Source organism: Orcinus orca, chromosome 16, assembly GCF_937001465.1.
Source record: "Orcinus orca chromosome 16, mOrcOrc1.1, whole genome shotgun sequence".
In the NCBI taxonomy this organism is placed as follows: Eukaryota; Metazoa; Chordata; class Mammalia; order Artiodactyla; family Delphinidae; genus Orcinus; species Orcinus orca.
In genome coordinates this window covers 58,034,989-58,055,483 of record NC_064574.1, presented here as the reverse complement: position 1 = coordinate 58,055,483, position 20,495 = coordinate 58,034,989, and the positions used below count along the sequence as shown (strand labels likewise).

Here is a 20,495-nt window from a genome sequence, read left to right as displayed (position 1 = left end):
TTAAGTTCTGATTTAAATAATCCAAGTAGGCCATACTTTAGATAATCTAAAGATTAAGTTGCATTTCTTCATAAAAACAAACAACAATGTTTTGTGTGGAATGTTCCATTTTCTACATACCGTGGCACCTTTTTAAAGCTTTCCTAATGTTCAAATTTCCAAATTAATGGTACTGCACGAGTAATTCTCAACAATCATCAGTATGAAATGAGCACTAAAATACACAACGTGATGCTAGTTCAAATAAGAAAGCCAAGTTAGGTTTCAATACATCCTTAATTCTGAATTATTTCTGTTAATTTAAGAAAAATCTACTACATAGAAGGGAAAAATATTTTAGTATTTATTTCTCAGAACCCACATCAAGCCTGATCTGAACCATAGGTAAGTAAATGGTTTAAAAGAAAGGAAAACTGCCAAATTACAAGGCACTTAAAGGCATAATACAAGCAAAAAAAAAAAAATTATATAATACATGATAGACCAGTTACCTAACAAACTATAGGGCACTTATTAAACTCGAAGACAGAATCTAAGACATTTTAAGGTGCAAATAACCCAGTCAAAGCTACCTGAATAATTTGATTTATCCTTATCTATTTTCTTACTCGAAGTTTTCATTTACTGTATTTTTTTCATTCACTATATCATTTGACCAGGAACAGTTCCAGGATTTGTTAGACTTGAAGGCTAAATAAATATTTATTTTATGTATACATAAAAATCAGGAAATCCAGAAAAACAGCACATTTTCATTAAGGGCCTGATACAAAATAGAACTCTATTTTCTCTATATGACTACATATTTGACAGCCTTTTCATGAATATGATATTTGTAATATTCCCCAAAGACAAACCAAATCTTTTCTCTAGCAAGGTTGATCAATTTTTAATTTTTTTATTTTGGGTTTTTTTTTTCCAAACATGTTACTGAAGTACCTACAAAAAAGTGCACATATCATGTGTTCAGTTAAAAGAATTTTCACAAACTGAATACACCCATTTAACCAGAATCAAGATCAATTATAACAAATATACCACTCTGGTGGGGGATATTCATAATGGGAGAGGTTATGCATGTGGGGGTCAGGGGATATATGAGAAATCTCTGTATCTTCTTCTTAATTTTGCTGTGAGTCTAAAACTACTCTAAAAAAATGAAGTCTGAAAAAAAAAGAGCTATAGAAATAAAAGAATTTTAAAAAAGGAGAATAATTCCAAGGGTCAACTGTACTAGTAACTGCCTAAAAGGTGAAGAAATAGTTTACGTGTTGTAGTGAGGGTGAGTGAAATTTATTACTGGGAGCATAAAAAGCAACAACTCAGTCTAATTGGGGGATCACTGGCATCACCATCCTGACATTTAGACTTGAGTCCTTTGCTGCAAATAAGCCACATTTCACAGAGGTCTTTGGAATCGTGGTACTGTCCTGCAGCACAAGGTCAGAACGACAGGTCATCTACATTTTCTCAAGTCTTAAAGATTTGTCATTTATAATTTACATCCTCAATCCATCTAGATTTTAGGATATAGTTATAGGAAGGGATGTAATTTTGCTTTCCCTCAGATGTATACTGGCATACCTAGGAGATACTGCAGGTTAGGTTCCAGACACTGCAAATACTGCAATAAAGTGACTCACATGAAGTTTTTGGTTTCCCAGGGCATATACAAGCTATTTATGCTGTAGTGTAGTGTACAATAGACTAAAAAAACAATATACATACCTTAATTTGAAAATAATTTATTGTCCAAAAAATGCCAAAACAATTCCAATAGGAACGTCAAAGACCACTGATCACAGATCACCATAGCAATATAATAATGAAAAGTTTTGAAATATTGTAAGAATTACCAAAATGTGACAGAGACACAAATGAGCAAAGGCTGTTAGATAAATGCTGCCCACAGACTTGCTCAACACAGGGTTGCCACAACCCTTCAATCTGTAAAAAACACACTATCTGCGAAGCACAATAAAGAGAAGCGCAATGAAACAAGGTATGCCTGTAATTGTTTGAAAGCATCCTATTAATTTTAAACTGTAAAAACATAATCTAATCTGTCCCTTTTATTCTATTTTATCTGGTGATGTAACTCATGCTGAATATATTGTTGTTCACCCCACCAACTTTTTTTAGATGTCTCTTATAAAACCTATTGAAAATATTTTAAACTAATGTCTTTTAATAGGAGAATTTAATCCAATTACATTTATTGTAAATGACACATTAAAGCTTTAGTTTACATTTGGTTTTATGCCCTCTGATTTTTATAACTTGTTATGTTTTACATTTTATTATTTATGTTTATCTCCATGTCATTTTAGTATGAAAATGTCTTTTTTTTTTTTTTGAGGTACGCGGGCTTCTCACTGCCATGACCTCTCCCGTTGCGGAGCACAGGCTCCGCACGTGCAGGCTCAGCGGCCATGGCTCATGGGCCCAGCCACTCCGCGGCACATGGGATCCTCCCAGACCAGGGCACGAACCCACGTCCCCTGCATCGGCAGGCGGACTCTCAACCACTGTGCCACCAGGGAAGCCCTGAAAATGTCCTATTTTTTAAGGTCTACAAATGCTTTACAATTCTGTGGAGCCTAGTATATTTAAACATTCCCTAAAAGCATTTTTCAGCTAACATTTCATTAACCACTGAGGTCAAGAGATTTCTTTTCACTGAATTTAGAACTTTATATCCCAGGTTTTACTTTACTCTTACATTATATTTACACACACACACTTGATCCTTGAACATAGGGGTTGGGGTTCAACTCTTCATGCAGTTGAAAATCCACATATAACTTACAGTTGGCCTTTCATATATGTAGTTATGATGCTTTCATATCCACAATTCTCCATCAGCAGATTCAACTGCAGATCATGTAGTACTATATAATATTTACTATTGAAAAATACCCACATAAGTGGATCTGCATAGTTCAAACTCATGTTGTTCAAGGGTAAACTGTACTTTCAAGAATAACTCTGGATATTCACATCTTGCTAAAGAACCAGATTTGGCTATTATAAATAATGCTATGAACATTCATGTATAAATTTTTGTGTGAACAGGTTTTCATTTCTCTTGGGTATATGCCCAAGGATGGAATTGCTGATCATACAGTAACTCTACATTTAACCTTCTAAGAAACAGACTGTTTTCCAAAGGGTCTGGACCAATTTACATTCACACCAGGAAAGTATGAGGGATCCAATTTTAGCACCTCTTCATCCATCAATACTCATTATCATCTGTCTGTTTTAGTATTGCATCTTGGTGTGAGTGATGACTTCACTGTCATTTTAATTTGCACTGCCCTTATGGCTAATGATGATGAGCATTATTTCATGAGCTTATTGGCCACTGGTATATTGTTTTTGGGGAAATGACTATTCGGCTCATCTGTCCACTTCAAAATTGGGTTATCTGACTTTTCATGGTTGACTTGTAAGACATCTTTATATATTCCAGATCTAAGTCCCTATAGACATGATTTCCAAACTTTTCCTCACATTTTGTGGGTGTCTTTTCAATTTCTTGATGGTATACTTTGAGAAACTAAAGTTTTAAATTTTGATAAAGCCCAATTTACTTTTTCATTTGTTGCTTGTGCTTTTAGTGTCATATCTAAAAAAAAAAAATCACTGCCTAATCCAAGGTCATGAAGATTTATCTCTGTTTAAAAATTTTATTGTTTTACCTTGGATACATTTGGAGTTAATTTTTATGTGTGTTAGTAATAAAGTGAGGGAGAAGGTCCACACTTATTCTTTTGCATGTGGACATAGAGCTGTTCCAGCACCTTTTGAAAAGGCCATTCCTTCTCCCTCATTGTTTTGTTTCTCTCATCAAAAACCAATTGCCTAGGACTTCCCTAGTGAGGCAGTGGTTGAGAGTCCACCTGCCGATGCAGGGGACACAGGTTCATGCCCCAGTCTGGGAAGATCCCACATGCCGCAGAGCGGCTAGGCCCATGAGCCATGGCTGCTGAGCCTGCGCGTCCGAAGCCTGTGCTCTGCAACGGGAGAGGCCACAACAGTGAGAGGCCCGCGTAATGCAAAAAAAAAAAACAAAAACAAAAACCAATTGTCTATATAAATGTGAAGGTTTATTTCTGGATTCTCAATTTTATCCCACTGATATATAGGTATGGCCTTATGCCTGTACCGCACTGTCTTGATTACTATAGCTTTCTAGTAAGTTTTGAATTCAGGATGTGTGAGTCCTCAATGTTCAAGACTGTTTTTGCTATTCTGAGTTCTCGGAATATCTATATGAATTTTAGGACCAGATTAACAATTTCTGCAAAGAAGCCAGATGGCACTTCAATAGGGATTGTGTTGAATCTTTAGATCAACTTAGGGAGCAATTACCTTCATTCTATCAAGTGTTCTGATCCATGAATATAGGATGTCTTTCCATTTATTTAGACATTTAATTTCTTTCAATAATGTTTACTTCTCAGAGTTAAAGTTTTGCACTTTTCGATACTATTGTTAATGAAACTTCAGAATTTTTCACTGCAAGTACATGGAAATACAATAGAATTTTGTATATTTATCTTGCATCCTGCAACTCTATTGATCTTATTCTCATCTCAGAATAGCTTTTTGCAGATTCCTTAGGATTTCCTCCATACAAGATCATGTCATTTGTCAACAGTTTTATTTCTTCCTTTCCAATCTATTCCATTTTCTTGCCTAATTGTCCTGACTACAACCTCCTGTACAATGTAGACTAGAAGTGGCAAGAGTGGACATCCTTGTCTTGCTCCCTATTTAGGAGGAAAACCTTCAGTCTTTAATCATTATGCATGATGTTAACTGTAGATTTTTCACAGGTACCTCTTATCAGGTTAAAAAAAATTTCACAACTAACCCTACTTCTTTGCTTTTTTTTTTTTTTTTACCATGAAGGAACCTTGGATTTTTGTCAGAATATGCCTTTTCAGCATTAACATGACCATATGGCTTTGTTCTCTATTCTATAGATATGGTACATTCATTAATATATTTTTGGATGTGAAACCAACCTTGCATTCCTGGGATAAACCCTACATGGTCATGACATTGCTGGATTCAACTTGCTAGTATTTTGTCGACAATTTTTGCACCTATAAGAGATATTGTTCTGTCATTTTCTTACAGTGTCTTTGGTTTTGTTACCAGGATAATACTGGCCTCACAGAATGATCAGGGCAGTGAGCCTTCCTCTTCTATTTCTCTGAAGAATTTGTAAGAAATTGGTATTTTTACACGCTTGGTAGAATTCAACAACAAAAACCATCTGAGTTTTTCTTTGTGTTCTAATTCAATCTCTTTACTTGCTTTTCAGATTTTCTATTTCTTCCTGAGTCAGTTTTGTTCATTTTGGTCTTGTTAAGAATTTGTCTAGGGCTTCCCTGGTGGCACAGTGGTTGAGAGTCCGCCTGCCGATGCAGGGGACACAGGTTCATGCCCCGGTCTGGGAAGATCCCACATGCCTCGGAGCAGCTAGGCCCGTAAGCCATGGCCACTGAGCCTGCGTGTCCAGAGCCTGTGCTCCACAACGGGAGAGGCCACAACAGTGAGAGGCCTGCGTACCACAAAAAAAAAAAAAAAAAAAAAAGAATTTGTCTAGTTCATCTATAAAACTGATCAGTATATAAGTGAATCGTTCTATAGGAGTCTCTTATTATCTTTTTAACTTCTGCAAGATCAGTAGTAATGCACCCTTTCATTCCAAATTTCAGTAATTTGAGTCTTTTTCATGGTCACTCTAGGTAAAGGTTTGTCAATTTTGTTGATCTTTTTGAAAAACAACTTTTGATTTTATTAATTTTATTTTTTTCTTTCTTGATTTTACTAATCATTTCCTTCATTCTGCTTAGGTTTAGTTTCCTCTTTCTGCATTAAGATTAAAAGTCAGTTTATTGATTTGAAGTCTTCTTTTTAAATATAGGCATTTATCACAACAAATTTCCTAAGAAAAGCTTTAATTGCACCCAAAATGTTTTGTATGTTATGTCTTCATTTCCATTAATGTGAAAGTATTTTCTAAATTCCCTCATGATTTCTCCTTTGACTCACTCATTATTTAGGAGTGTGTTGTTTAATTTCCACATAGCTGTGAATTTCTCAAATTTCTTCTTCTTAGGTTCTAATTTCATTCCACTGTGGTCACAGAATGTAGTTTGTTGTGGTTTCAGTCCTTTAAAATGTGTTGAGGTTTGTTTTATGGCCTAGCATAATGTCTATTTTGGAAATTTTTCTATGTACATTTAAGAAGAATATAATCTGCTTTTGTTTGGTTGAGTGTTCAAAAGATGTTTCTTAGGTCTAGTTGATTTACAGCGTTATTCAAGTCTTTTCTAATTGATCTTTCACCTAGTTTTCCATTATGAAAGTGTTGTATTGAAGTCTCCAACTATTATTGTTGAAATTTGCTATTTCTCTGTTCTTGTCAATATCTGCTTCATATATTTTGGCGCTAGTTAGTGGCATGTTTGTAATTGTTATAACTTCCTAAGGGACTGCACCTTTTATTACAAAATGTCCCTCTTTACCTCTAATATTTATTTTAAAGTCTATTTTGTCTGAAATTAGTATAGCCACTCTAGTTTTCTTATAGTTGCTATTCACATGATTTTTTCTATGCTTTTACTTTCAACATAATTGTATCTTTCAATCTATGTGTGTCTCCTACAGACAGCATATAGTTGGATGCTATTTTTCCTCTGGTCTGACAATCTGGTTTTTGACTGGATTGTTTAATCCATTCACACTTGACATTAATATTGATATAGCTGGATTTCTGGCTACCATTTTACTTTGTTTTATATGTTTCATGTCTTTTGCTCCTCTATCCCATAGGCATTCATTTTTTAATATGCATTTTTTAATACTCATTTTTTAATACTTTCTATGTGGCATCACTTTAAAATTTCATTTTTCTGCCTGGTATCATATAGAAATACAATCAGTGCTTTTTTATTGATCGTATCTCCAACTAATTCATTAAATTCACTTATTAAACCAAGTAAGTTCTTTTGAACTTTCTAGGTAGTGTCATAATTTTCTTGCTAAGCCTTATTTTTCTTATTGCACTAGTTAGAACCTCCAGTATGCTATGAATGGGTATGCTGTTAGCAGGCATCCTTCACTCATTACCAATCTTGAAAGGGGTGTGCAGTTTCACTAACACCACTATGATTTTTGCTATACGTTTTACAAATGCTCTATATTAGATTAATAAAATACCCTTCTATTCCCAGATTTTATCATTAATGCATTTTCAATTTTATCCTTTTCATATATATTTAGATAATATAATCTCATTTTTTCAATTAACTTCTATCATATTGGTTGATCTCTTAAAATACTAAACCTAGCTTATTTCTGAAAGAAACCTCAGTCAGTCATAATATGCCCATTTTTTTGCTTCATGTTTCTGTATTCAACTTGCTAACATTTTTTTAGGACTTTGTATCAATGTTATGAGAAAGATGAGTCATTCTTTTCCTTTATCAGGTTTTGAAATCAGGGTTATTTTGGCTTCATTAAAAAACTGGAAAGTCTTTTTCCATTCTCTGAAGAGTTTTTGTCTGCAAATAGTATTACTCCTTCCTTAAATGTTAGAAATAATTCATCATAATGCCATCTGGGCTTGGAGTTAACTTAGTGATAAAAGTTTTCAATTATGTTTGAATTTTTAAAAATAGATATAGGAATCATTCATATTTTACTTTTCTGTTAATTTTGTTTTTTTCACACAAAGTTTCAAAATTTAACAGAATTTCAAGTTTATAAAGTTCTTCATAATATTCTCTAATTACATTTGTAATATATGCAGGATCTGTAGTGATGTCTCTTTTTATTCTTGATATTACTGACATGTTTTGTTTTTCTTTCTCTTGGTCACTCTTACTAGAAATTTATCCATTTAATCAATACTGTCAAAGCACAGACATTCTGACTTTCCTCTCTATTGTATGCAGTGTTCTATTTCATCATTTCCTGTTAGTTTTATGATTCAATTTTCTTCAGGCTTGATTTTTGTTCCAGCTTGAGATAAAACTCAAATCTTTTTCAGTCCTTTTTGTTTTTTTGCATTTAAAGCTACAAAATTTCCTCTAAGTCCTGTCTCTTTGTCAAGTCTCACAAATTCTGATAAGCCCTCTTATTACTTGGTTCAAAATACTTTCTAATTTCCATTATAATTCCTTCTATGATCTGTGCATTATTTAGAAATACATTTATTTCCAGGCAATTGCAGATTTCCAAGTTGCAGTTTTGTTGTTGAAGGTTAGCTTAATTTAATTGCACTGTAATCAGAGAATGTCCTCTGTATAATTTCCATCCTGTATTATCTGTTGAGGCTAGTTTCACAGCCAATTTTTTCAAAAGCTCCATGTGTATTTGAGCAAAACCTGTATTCCAACATTGTTGGGTACAGTGTTATTCTATGTCGACGCCAACTAGTTCAAATTTCTTAGCTGTGTTGTTTATAATCTTCCAGCTATTAAAACAGGAGTGTGTTCAGAGTGATCCACTATGATTCCACAACTTGTCTATTCCACTATGATTTGTCTATTTCTTTTAACTGAATCACTGTCTCTCCCCCCCTACAGTATATAGTTTGAAGCCATGGGTACATACTGATTGAGTTTATTTTCTCTATTCCTGGTGCTGGACTGGTTTTTCTCATTACAAAATGTCTCTATCTCTAGTGATCCTTGTTGCTGAGATATTACCTTATTATAAATATCAATACTAAATAAAGCACAATTCCTGTTATATTTTACATTTACACCAAAACAAATCTAAGCTAGGTTGTATAACTTGTTCAGAAAAACACAGTTCAGAGCCAGTATTTAAACCCAGGATTGTAAGACTCAAATCTCATATCACAAGTACAAATCAGATATTATGAAGTAACAAGGTTACCTTTAAGGGATATATAGTGGTCAACAAAAGGACAAAACATGACCAACTTGTGCCAGGTGACAATCTTATAATGAGCATGAACTAATCCTTACTACTCTAAATGTGGTCCATGGACCAGCAGCATTAGCATCTTCTAAGTGCTAGTAGAATTTTGCTTTTACTTAAAAAAATTTTATCGACGTAGTGGTATAAAATTAAGCAGCATAGGGCTTCCCTGGTGGCGCAGTGGTTGAGAGTCCACCTGCCGATGCAGGGGATGCGGGTTCATGCCCCGGTACGGGAAGATCCCACATGCCGCGGAGCAGCTGGGCTCGTGAGCCATGGCCGCTGAGCCTGCGCATCCGCAGCCTGTGCTCCGCAATGGGAGAGGCCACAACAGTGAGAGGCCCGTGTACCACCAAAAAAAAAAAAAAAAATTAAGCAGCATAAAATGCTCACAGTGAAATAAAGTAGTTGCTTGTCAACACTCAATGCCTAGTAACAATCATTTTAAACTAACTTTTTTTTTAATCTCAGTATTTTAAAATACATTCACAGTAGTATTTCTTGAATTACAAATTTTAGCCACTATCAAGGTCCTATACATACAGATGAGGATTTAGCTCTTTTCTATACCCTATACAGCTTTTCATCACATTTGTAATTAAATCAATACTTGAGTTGTTACAAGCAAATACATAACCAGAGAATCACGACTGCATTATCTTTTTTATATTTCCTTTTTCCCGAAGCTATTAAATTTTATCTCTGAATTTCCTATAAACCTATTCTTCACTTTTTTTTCAAATTCATCAGAACGGTCATATACCAACATTTTCCCTTATTCTCCACTCCTTCAAGGTCTCGTTTAAAGATCATCTCTTCAGAGAAAGACTTCCCCCAAGAGAACTACTTCCTTATCTGAATTTCCCATTAGAAATTTATATTTTAGTCATGATATTTGTGGGCAGAGACTTGTCTTACTTTTATAACCTCAGTGAGATGCTTTTCATGTAGAAGTTTTATTAAATGCTGCCTAAATGAATACTCAACTCATAAAAATGAACCTCTGGAAAGCCACCCAGGGTTATTTTTTCCTTAATAAAGAGTACCAGAACAGGCCTCAGCAACTTTTGCCATAGCTTTACCATAAGCTATTTCATATCAGCAGCACTATACACAGTAGAACTTCAAAGGTATACTAATGATACCACATTTAGTAGATACATATAGTGCCTCTATATAATTAATGGTTAAATTTAATAAGATCTGTACACAAACACCCCTTATATGCCTAGAAATTTAATCAGAAATTCAAAAATTCACATTATATCCAATTATCTCCCCTACCCAAACAGTTATGTTTACTTCCCTCTAGATATTACCCGACTACAATCTTTCTGTCCTACTTAGATTGGTAAAGATAAAAAAAGGATACGAAGTTACCTGAGTCTATAGTAATGCATTTTAAAGGTATGGGTCAAGGTTTAATTAAGCTTTAGAGAACAGAATAAGTATTTAAACAATGTAAGGACATGAGACAAAATAAGATATAAGAATATGTTTCTTTGTATTTTAATATAATCTCACTCAACTTAATGAGAACTAGTACTCTTGTGCATTTAAAATCATAGTTTATTTTTAACAAGTATCCAATATATTATTTAAAATTTGATATCAAATGAAATACATCTGTACACACCCACTATAAGAGAACTACATGATTTGCACATGCAAAGATGCAGGGATCATGCAATATTTTCATACCAGAATTCAAGATATTAAGTAGCAAGGAAATACAGCAGAATTGAAGGTTGAGGTGAAGTACGAGCGTCAATAAGATAAACAGCTGAAAATTCAAGATGTACCTAGATACACCAGTTCTTAAAAGATGCAAATCATGCACTTCTGTTGAGGCAGAAGTCAATCTTAGGATGTAGTCTGTACAAATCTGCAGATAAGACTGAGAGTTAAGTAGATTAATTTGATTACGGTCAGACTCAACATTTCCAAAAATGTATTGAAGGATGAACGAACTAAGAAGACATACTTCACAAGAGCTGAACTCAATGTAATCAGTCCTTCAGCCAGATGCTTCATTTTTGTATTTTCAATAGCTTTCCTGTGATATAAATTATTTCTATCTTGAACGTTCTTCCCCATTTGTTTTGCAAATAGTTGTCGCCAGTCATTTACTGGCTACAATATATGACAAAATCATAATAAAGGAGTATGAAATCCCAATCTAGCATAACAGCCCGTTTAAGTGGGTTTCACATAATTCTTCTATTTTTTTAACATTTTATTCCTAATGAATTACTCAGTATGATCATCTTTTTCTAGGTCTTGACCATCTATGAGTCTCCAGAGCAGTGAATACCGGCTCGTCACAAAGCAAGCAACACGTGCTGGCTTACAATGTTGGAAACTTCATCTTCAACACAGTATCACGGAAAGGTGGAAGTCAGTTTTCCAAGCCAGTTTTCCAAGCACAGCAAGGTTGTAATCAGAGAGACAAAGCAAAATAATTGCTTCCTCTGTACAGGACACATTCTTGAACTTGCCAAAATTGAAAGTAGGTGAGGGAAGGGCGACAAGCAGGAAATGGTTTTTTTCTCTTTAACTTCCTCAAAAATAAACTGTGTTAAAGAACCACGCCTGCCGTTACACGGCTTTCATCCTTCAATCACAGCATCCCAACACTGGTGAGCTCCACAGGTGTACATTACACGTTTGTGCTCCAGGCGCTTTCCTTTAAAAAGGCATGTGGGCATTAAGGCTCGCAATTTTCTGTTTTCCCTGATGTTCTAGTACCTTCTGCATAAAATGTACATCAAGGAAAGCCTCCCCACCGCCTGATGAAGATCACTTAACTGTTCTGGCACCTGGTTTCCTCAGATAAATTATAACTGAAACTCCTGGAAATTTGGCGACGGAATCCCAAAGTTGCGCGGAGGACTACTACATTTTCTCCGTTAGTCTGTAAATGTAGTCCGGTAGGGCCCCACGCTTCCACTTACTTACTCGGCGAGTACCAAACCCTGAGGCAACGTCCCTCCGCGGCCCCGACTCGCCCGCGCCGCCGCCCACCACTCCTGCTTTGCCCGCCGCCCGCTCGGACAGCGGGTGGAGACACGTCCTTTCGCCCTTCGCCGTTGTCTTGCCGGCCGGGTCGGAGCCCCAACGACTCCGCGGACACATCTGAGTCAACCCCGCCGCAACCGCCCGGCTCGCGCGGCGCTCCGAGGCCTCCGGAGGCCGGCACTCAGGCGCGTGGCGCGCAAGAAACCTCCGTCCCGGCCAACTGTCGCTCGCGCAGGGTTCTCGCCCGGCCCCAACGTACCTACAGCGGCGCCGCGCCAGCCGCTTCTCACCCCACAACCGCCGACAACCGCTGCCGCCGAGCACAATAACGCTTCCGCGCGAACCAGCTGAGGTAAGTTTCCCTTGCGCCCAGCCCCGATGGACTTCCGGCCAATGGCAGCGCGCACTTGCGGCAGCCCAACCAGTCAGAGACGAGCGGGTGAAGGGGGCGGGGAGAACGCGGCGGGGAAGTGGAAGTCTGCTGAGGGGTGCGGAAAGTTCGCCTTCCCGCGCTTCTTTGTCAGGACGTTAGACCTACCAGCGGGTTACGCGACCAAGCGCCTGAGCTGGGCCTCTACTTTGAGCGACTGAAAGTTTTCCGAAAATCACTATTAAAAAAACCGTATTTACAAAAACAGGCGGCCCGTCCGCAAGCACTGGCTAACCCATTTGAATTTTTAAAACACTACAATAAAATATAATTGATCTTGCTTTCGGAGGTTTGTGACAACTCCTTAAATTTTGCAACCCAGGCAAGTGGTCATGGCCCCATTGTGTTCTCTCGAGTTTCCTAAATCGACCCAGGGATCTGCCAAGCTAGGCTGCATCAGACTTAAAGAGACCTACTCTGCGGCCGAATAACCACACTTTTGGTGATTATCCTGGGTTCATTGAATAGTTAAGTACCCTCACTGTACCGGGTGCAGGAAATATCACCATCAGCTAGTTCGATTAAGGCCTCCTCATCATGGAGGGTGGAGCTGCCTGCCTATAACTACTGGCTACTAGAAAAATGAGCCAAGGTCGGACAATCTAGAAATAGGTCATTAACAGAAAAACCTACTCTAACCCAGTCTGTTCCCAAAATATGGTCCAGGGATCCCTGGAGGTCTACAAGATCATTCTATTTTCATAACAATAGGAAAATGTTATTGGCCTTTTTCATTCTCATAGTCGCAAGTGTTCAATGGAATTTTCCAGAAGCTTCTAGAAAATTGAGATGTCTTTTGCAACAGATTGAATGCAGAAACAGATGTGAGAATCCAGCTGTTTTACATCAAACACTAGGGAAAATGTAAAATGTTGCCAATCTTTGCACAATTTTTTTGTTTCGTAAAAATTTTTTCTCCCAGTTTTACTGAGATATCATTGGCATACAGCACTGTATACGTTTAAGGTGTACAGCATAATGATTTGACTTACATACATCATGAAGTGATTATCACAATATGTTTAGTGAACATTCATCATATATAAATACGAAGTTAAAGAAGCAGAACAAAAATTTTGTGTGTAATGAGAAATCTTAGGATTTACTCTCTTAACGTTCACATATAACATACAGCAGTGTTAACTGTGTTTAACGTGTTGTTATGTCACATTCCTAGTACTTGTTAATCTTATAACTGGAAGTTTGTACCTTTTGACCAGCTTCATCTGATTTCCACTGCTTCCCTCCATGCCCAGCACTGCCCCCCCACACCTCTCTTAACCACAAATCTGATCTCTTGAGAAAATAACAATTTTGAATATAATTGAAGGGTATGTATAGGGTTGCTGAGAGAGAAGGATGGTGTGGGAGGGAGTGTGAGGCAAGTAAACTGGAGCCAGATAAGGAATTTAGACTTAATTCAGTCAATAGTGAGTAAGTAGCCTTTAGAAATAGCATGCCTATTTAGGGTGATTGGGTATCTTGTGTGCCATTTTAATAAGAATCGATATTTACTGGACATTGTGTCAATTAAGTTCATTACATGCATTTTTTCCCATTTATTTCCACATTTGAAATTGGACAATCTGTATTCAAAATTGTGCTGGGTTACTTATTAGCCATGTAGTCTTGGACAAGTTAGGTCACCTCTCAGAGCCACAATGATCTTGTCTCTAAAATGGGAATAATAACAACAAAGGATTTATTGAGTTCTTAATTGTCCCGGACACTGCACTAAGCACTTATCCATGTTATTTAAATTAATTCTCATAACTCAGTATATGAAGTACTATGAAGTCTCTCAATTTGCTATTTGATTTTTATATTATTTATTATTATTGATGTATAGTTGATTTACAGTATTAAATGTTACAGGTGTACAACATAGTGATTTACAATCTTTAAAGGTTATACTCCATTTACAGTTCTTATAAAATATTGTCTAGGGGGTTTCCCTGGTGGTGCAGTGGTTGAGAGTCTGCCTGCCGATGCAGGGGACACGGGTTCGTGCCCCGGTCCGGGAAGATCCCACATGCTGCAGAGTGGCTAGGCCCGTGAGCCATGGCTGCTGAGCCTGCGCATCCGGAGCCTGTGCTCCGCAACAGGAGAGGCCACAACAGTGAGAGGCCCGCGTACCGCAAAATATATATATATATATATATATATATATATAGTCTATATTTGATTTAAAAAAATACATGGGATAGTAGGGAGATACCTCCTTGAATATTTCCAGACTTATAGTAGACACTTGGTACATTGTAGTTATTATTATTAAAATTGATAAAGCTGAATAACATGGATGATCTTGAGCAAATCTCTTAACCTTTTGTGTTGGAATTTTTTTGTTTGATAGTTTCTTCCAGTGAGAATTGTGGTAGGCAGAATTCTGACTCCCATGATCTTTGTGCCCTGGTATTCCTCTCATGGTTATGTTACATCTTTGGCAAAAGGGATTTTGCAAATATAATTAAGCTTACTAATCAACTCACCTTAAGATGGAGGGATTAGCTTGGGTTTTTCAGGTGAACCCAATATAATCACATGACCCCCTAAAGGCAAAATAGCAGGTCAGAGAGATGCAGCAGAAAGGAAATTCATAAAGATTTCATACATAAGAAGGACCCAAACCACGGGTGCTGGATTGAAGATGGAAGGAACCACATGAAAACCACACTAAAGAAATGAATTCTGCCCACAACCTGGAACAAGCCTGGAAGCAGATTCTTCCCCAGAGTGTTGGCTGGCTGACACCTTGATTCCAGTCTTATGAGACCCTAAACAGTGCTCCCAGCTGAGTCCACTAGGCTTCTGACTTAAAGAGCTGTGAGATAATAAGTGGGTATTGTTTTAAGCCACTAAGTTTGTGGTAACTTTATGGCAACAATAGAAAACTAATAATAGCATTCATTCTCATACCCTTCTCAGCTCTCCCCAAGGCATACTGGAATCCTGGGAACTACATTTCCCAGATGCCCTTACCACCAGTGTTCTGGATTCGTTTACATTTTGTCAAGTGGGATGTATTTCCTGAGATCTGGAAAGTGGCAGAAAGACATAAATTATTGCTCGGTGTTTTTTGCTTGGGCTTTGGCTTGCTTCCCTGCCAGTTTCTGCCTCAGTAGACAGTCAACAGTGCTTTTCTGAACTTTTCTGGCTTTTGGGTGGCAGCAGCAGCAACGTCTCTATTCTCTGGACCAACCATAGAAGCAGGGGCACAAATGAAAATTAATGTGACATTAGCTCCTTCAGCCCTTCCAAAGGCTTTTAAGCACCTAATTCTCTGTCCTAAATACCATTATGCTTGAAATACCTGGAGCAGTTTCTATTTTCATGATTGAACCCTACTTATAGACTTATCCATGCCTCAGTTCCCTCATCTATAAAGTGAAATTACCAATAATGCATGACACAGAGTAAAAAGTAGCCTCTTAGAATTGTTGTGTGGATTAAATTACATGGATAAATCCATTTTAAGTGCTGAATATTGAACACACAGTACGTGCTCAATAAATGGTTTTTACTATTTTATCTAAAGGGTTATTCATAAGATTAACAAAATTGACACTACCAAATGCCAATTTATTGTACCGTTTTCCAAACCTATCATCGACATTCCTATCTTGAAAACACATACACATTGTCAGTACTCTACCTATTGAGGAGTTTTAGCAGCCACAAAGTACCTTATAACATAAGAACTCAGGATTATATATAGTTCTCAGCACTGTCAACTGTGAAAAACAACTCTGGGGTTAGACAGTTGATTTTATACCAGTCTTTACTGGATCTTTTTCAAAAGCCATCGGAGAAGTCTGGAAGCCTGCAATGGCAGAGAGAAAAAACACCTTTGTGGTAACTTTCCAGGGAAGTAACCCCTGCCTAGCTAACCATTCTTATTTCTGCCCCCTTGATCTCCAGCCTTTCCAGAGGCTATATTATTATCGAGATAATAATACCATATTAAATCAAGACTTGGGAATTTGCATTTGTTGCATAGTTGCTCCAACTATTTGGAAAAGTCTTTTTCCTCGTCTTCACCTGGCTAATGTCTATTCACATGTTAAGTCAGGTGGTTCCATCTTTATCTACAGCATAACACTTTTTTTCTTTTTTTTTTTGCGGTACTCGGGCCTCTCACTGTTGTGGCCTCTCCCGTTGCGGAGCACAGGCTCCGGATGCGCAGGCTCAGCGGCCATGGCTCACGGGCCCAGCCGCTCCGCAGCATGTGGGATCTTCCCGGACCGGGGCACGAACCCGTGTCCCCTGCATCAGCAGGCGGACTCTCAACCACTGCGCCACCAGGGAAGCCCATAACGCTTATTATACTGTGTTTTGTCTCTTTTTTCATTTGTCTTTTCCCACTGCTTATGAGCACCTTGAGAACAGTGACCGATCTTTTATGTATTATATTAAATAAGATGTGCCTGACCCATAGTATGTACTTAATAAAAGTTTAAAACTACTATTACTAATAAAATCATCATTGCCACCCTCTCATTATCATTATATATTCCTATTTCCATTATCTGGTACATAATAAGTGCTCATTAAAAGTCCATAAAATGAAAGCAAATGAATGAATTCATTCAGAAGGAATTTTTCAGCATATCATTTATGGTATCATTTCTGTTAGCATAAATCAAAATAGAACAACTAAATTTTATTTAAGGGAAAATGGAAGATTAAAACATTGCTGATTATGAATCCAACATTAAGTTATAGGATAAAACTATTATTATCTTGAATAATTTTTTGTTGGTGTGATTGTTGTGATGGTTAAATTTTATGTGTCAATTTGGCAAGGCTATGGTACCCAGTTGTTTGGTCAGACACTATAAAAGATGTTCCTGTGAAGGTATTTTGTAGATATGATTAACAGCTACAAATAAGTTGACTTTAAGTAAATCAATGTGTAAAGATGAAATTTGTGATAACAACAACAGACAGGGGGAGGGAAAGATCTGTAAAAGAGCAGGGTGTCTGTATACCATTGAAGTTAAAGTGGTATTAATACAAAATATTGTTATAAGTGTAAGAGTCTAATTGTAATCCCCCAAGGTAACCACAAAGAAAATAACTTTTAAAATTTTCACAGAAAAGGAAATGAGAAGGGAATAAAAATGGTACATCATTAAAAAAAAAAAAAAACAGAAGAAGGGAGTAATGGAAAAATTGAGGTACAACCAGAAAAAAAAAAAGACAGAGAAAACAAATATCAAAATAATAGAGTAAGGAGTTCCTTATCGATAACTACTTTCAATGTAAATGGATTAAACTCTCCAATTAAAAAGAGGGTGACAGGCTTCCCTGGTGGCACAGTGGTTGAGAGTCCGCCTGCCGATGCAGGAGACACGGGTTCGTGCCCTGGTCCGGGAGGATCCCACGTGCTGCGGAGTGGCTGGACCCGTGAGCCATGGCCGCTGGGCCTGCGCGTCTGGAGTCTGTGCTCCGCAACGGGAGAGGCTGCAGCGGTGAGATGCCCACGTACCACAAAAAAAAAAAAAAAAAGAATATATAACAATTATAAACATATTCACACTAAAAACAGAGCTAAAAATATATGAAGCAGAAATTGACAGTACTGAAGGAAGAAACAGATAATTCTATAATAATTGTTGAAGGCTTTACTACCTCACTTTCAACATGGATAGAACAACTAATCTGAAAAGCAATGAGGAAATAGAAGACTTGAACAATAGTATAAACCAACCAGATCTAACAGACATATACAGGATATTTCCTACCAAAACAGCAGACTAGACATTTTTCTCAAGTGCATCTGGAACAATTCTCCAGGATAGACCATATGTTAGGCCACAATACAAGTCTCAAAACATTTAAAAAGATTGAAATCACAGAAAGTATATGCTCTGGACACATGGAATAAAATTAGAAATCAGTAACAGAAGGAAAACTGGAAAATTCAGATGTATGTTGAACTTAAACAACATGTTCTTAAACAACCACTGGGCCAAAGAAGAAATCACAAGGGAAATCAGAAAATATTTTGAGACAAATGAAAATGAAAACACAATATACCAAAACTTACGGGAGGCAGCAAAAACAGTGCTCCAAGAGAAATCTATAGCTGTAAATGTCTATATTAAAAGAGAGAAAATGTTTTAAATAAATAACCAAACTTTATACCTTAAGGAACTAGAGAAAGTTCCTAAAACTAATCAAAAGCCAGCAGAAGGAAGGGAATAATAAAAATTGGAGCAGAGATAGAGGAAATAGAGAATAGAAAACCAACAGAAAATAGAGAAAATCAACAGAGTAAAAAAAAATTGGTTACTTGAAAAGATCAACAACATTGACAAATCTTTAGCTAAACTGACCAAGGAAAAAATAGAGAAGACTCACTAAAGGCAGGGATGATTGTGGGAACATTACTAATACCCTTATAGATGTCAACTGAAAAAAATGTACAACCTGAAAGTTGAGAAGTGTGTTTTATTCGGAGCTTTACTGAGGACTTAAGCCTGGATACAGCCTCTCAGGTAGCTCCGGGGGACTTTTCCAAAGAGGTAAGGGAAGAGCCAGGATACATAGGAGTTTTTTCAAAAAACCAAATTGTCAAACATCAAAAGATTACTATTAATTAAAGAAAAATCAGACAGCTCAGGTTAATGAATTTAGCACTTTCCAAGTATGGGAAGATGCAAGAGTCTGGGCTTAATGAAATTATTCCTTTGATATCCACCTTAACTATATAGGGCCAGTATCCTGTTTTTCTCCATCCTAAATCCCCTCAGGGTACACCTTCTGGGGCGCCTGTAGTGGCTGATGGCTTGATGGTCACAACATCCTTTGTTTACTGATAAGACTGGCAACATTCTTGTCCACATAGAAATAAGAAGGATTATAAGAGAACACTATGAAAAACTGTATGCCAACAAATTAGATAACCTAGATGAAATGGAAAACTTCATAGAAATCCACAAACTACCGAAACTGACTCAAGAAGAAATAGAAAATCTGAACAGGCCTATAAGAAGTAAATAAATTGAATCAATAATCAAAAACCTCCCAAAAGAGAAAAGACCAGGACTAGATAGATTCAGCAATGAATTCTACCAGTTATTTAAAGAAGAATTAACACCAATCTTTCTTAAACCCTTCCCCGCAGATAGATGTGGAACATGTTCTAACTCATGTTAAGCTAGAATTACTGTGATACCAAAGCCAGATAAAGACAGCACAGGAAAATAAAACTACAGGCCAATATACCTTATTAATGTGAATGCAAAATCCTCAACAAAATAGAAGCAAACCAAATCTAGCAGCATATTGAAAGGATGAGACACCATAACCAATTGGCATTTATCCCAGGAATGCAAAGATGGTTCAACATAAGAAAATCAATGAATGTAAAGCATCACATTTACAGAATGCAGAAAAAACAAACAACCACTTGATCAGTTAATTGATGCAGAAAATCCATTTGAAAAACAACCCATCACCCTCTCATCATAAAAACTCTTACAAACTAGGAATAGTAGAGTACATCCTCAACATGATAAAGAGCATTTATATAACAATCCCCAGAGGGCTCTCTCCCACTCTTTCTGCTTTGTAAGGATACAGTGAGAAGATAGCCAACTATGAACCAGGAAGCAGGACTTTGCCAGACACCAAATCTTCTGGTGCTTTGATCTTGGACTTCCCAGCCTGCAGAACTGTGAGAAAACAGAGGCTGGTGAGGGCTATTATGACCATGACATTGCCTACTTTAGGCTCTTCTGACGAATTTGCAGACAAGGAAGCATACATGTTTCAAGTCTAATCTTGATAAAGGATGATGTGTCTGTTTAGCAATTGAAATATTAAGAGATAATATACATTAGAATGCACTCAGTCCGCCAACTCTGAAATTATTTCACTTTCGTCAAAGGCTTAGTTTTGGGGGATTCACACCACATGGGTATCAGATTTGGGGACTGTGATGTGTTTAAAAGATGCCCACAGATAGTGTTACAGAATATGAGGTGTCATTGATGGCAAAATTGTAGAGCAGGCAGTTAGCCAGATATGAGCAGAGAAGGGAGGCACGAGTCATGTGACAGGAAAC

General features: G+C 37.0%; 1 protein-coding gene across 16 annotated transcripts in view; it reads right to left on the bottom strand.

Moving 5' to 3' along the window:
• The window catches only part of ATF7IP2 (activating transcription factor 7 interacting protein 2), a 73,274-nt gene extending 60,898 nt beyond the window's left edge, over positions 1-12,376 (bottom strand). For 14 of the 16 annotated variants that reach the window (XR_007472059.1, XR_007472056.1, XR_007472058.1 and 11 more), the window contains exon 1: positions 12,251-12,376. The gene's annotated coding sequence lies outside the window, so the exon portion shown is untranslated. Of the gene's footprint in view, positions 1-120; positions 145-10,775; positions 10,871-12,250 lie in introns of those variants that run through there. The other 2 variants (XM_033428820.2, XM_049699101.1) reach the window with 2 other exon arrangements.
• Between the last annotated feature and the right edge of the window lie 8,119 nt (positions 12,377-20,495).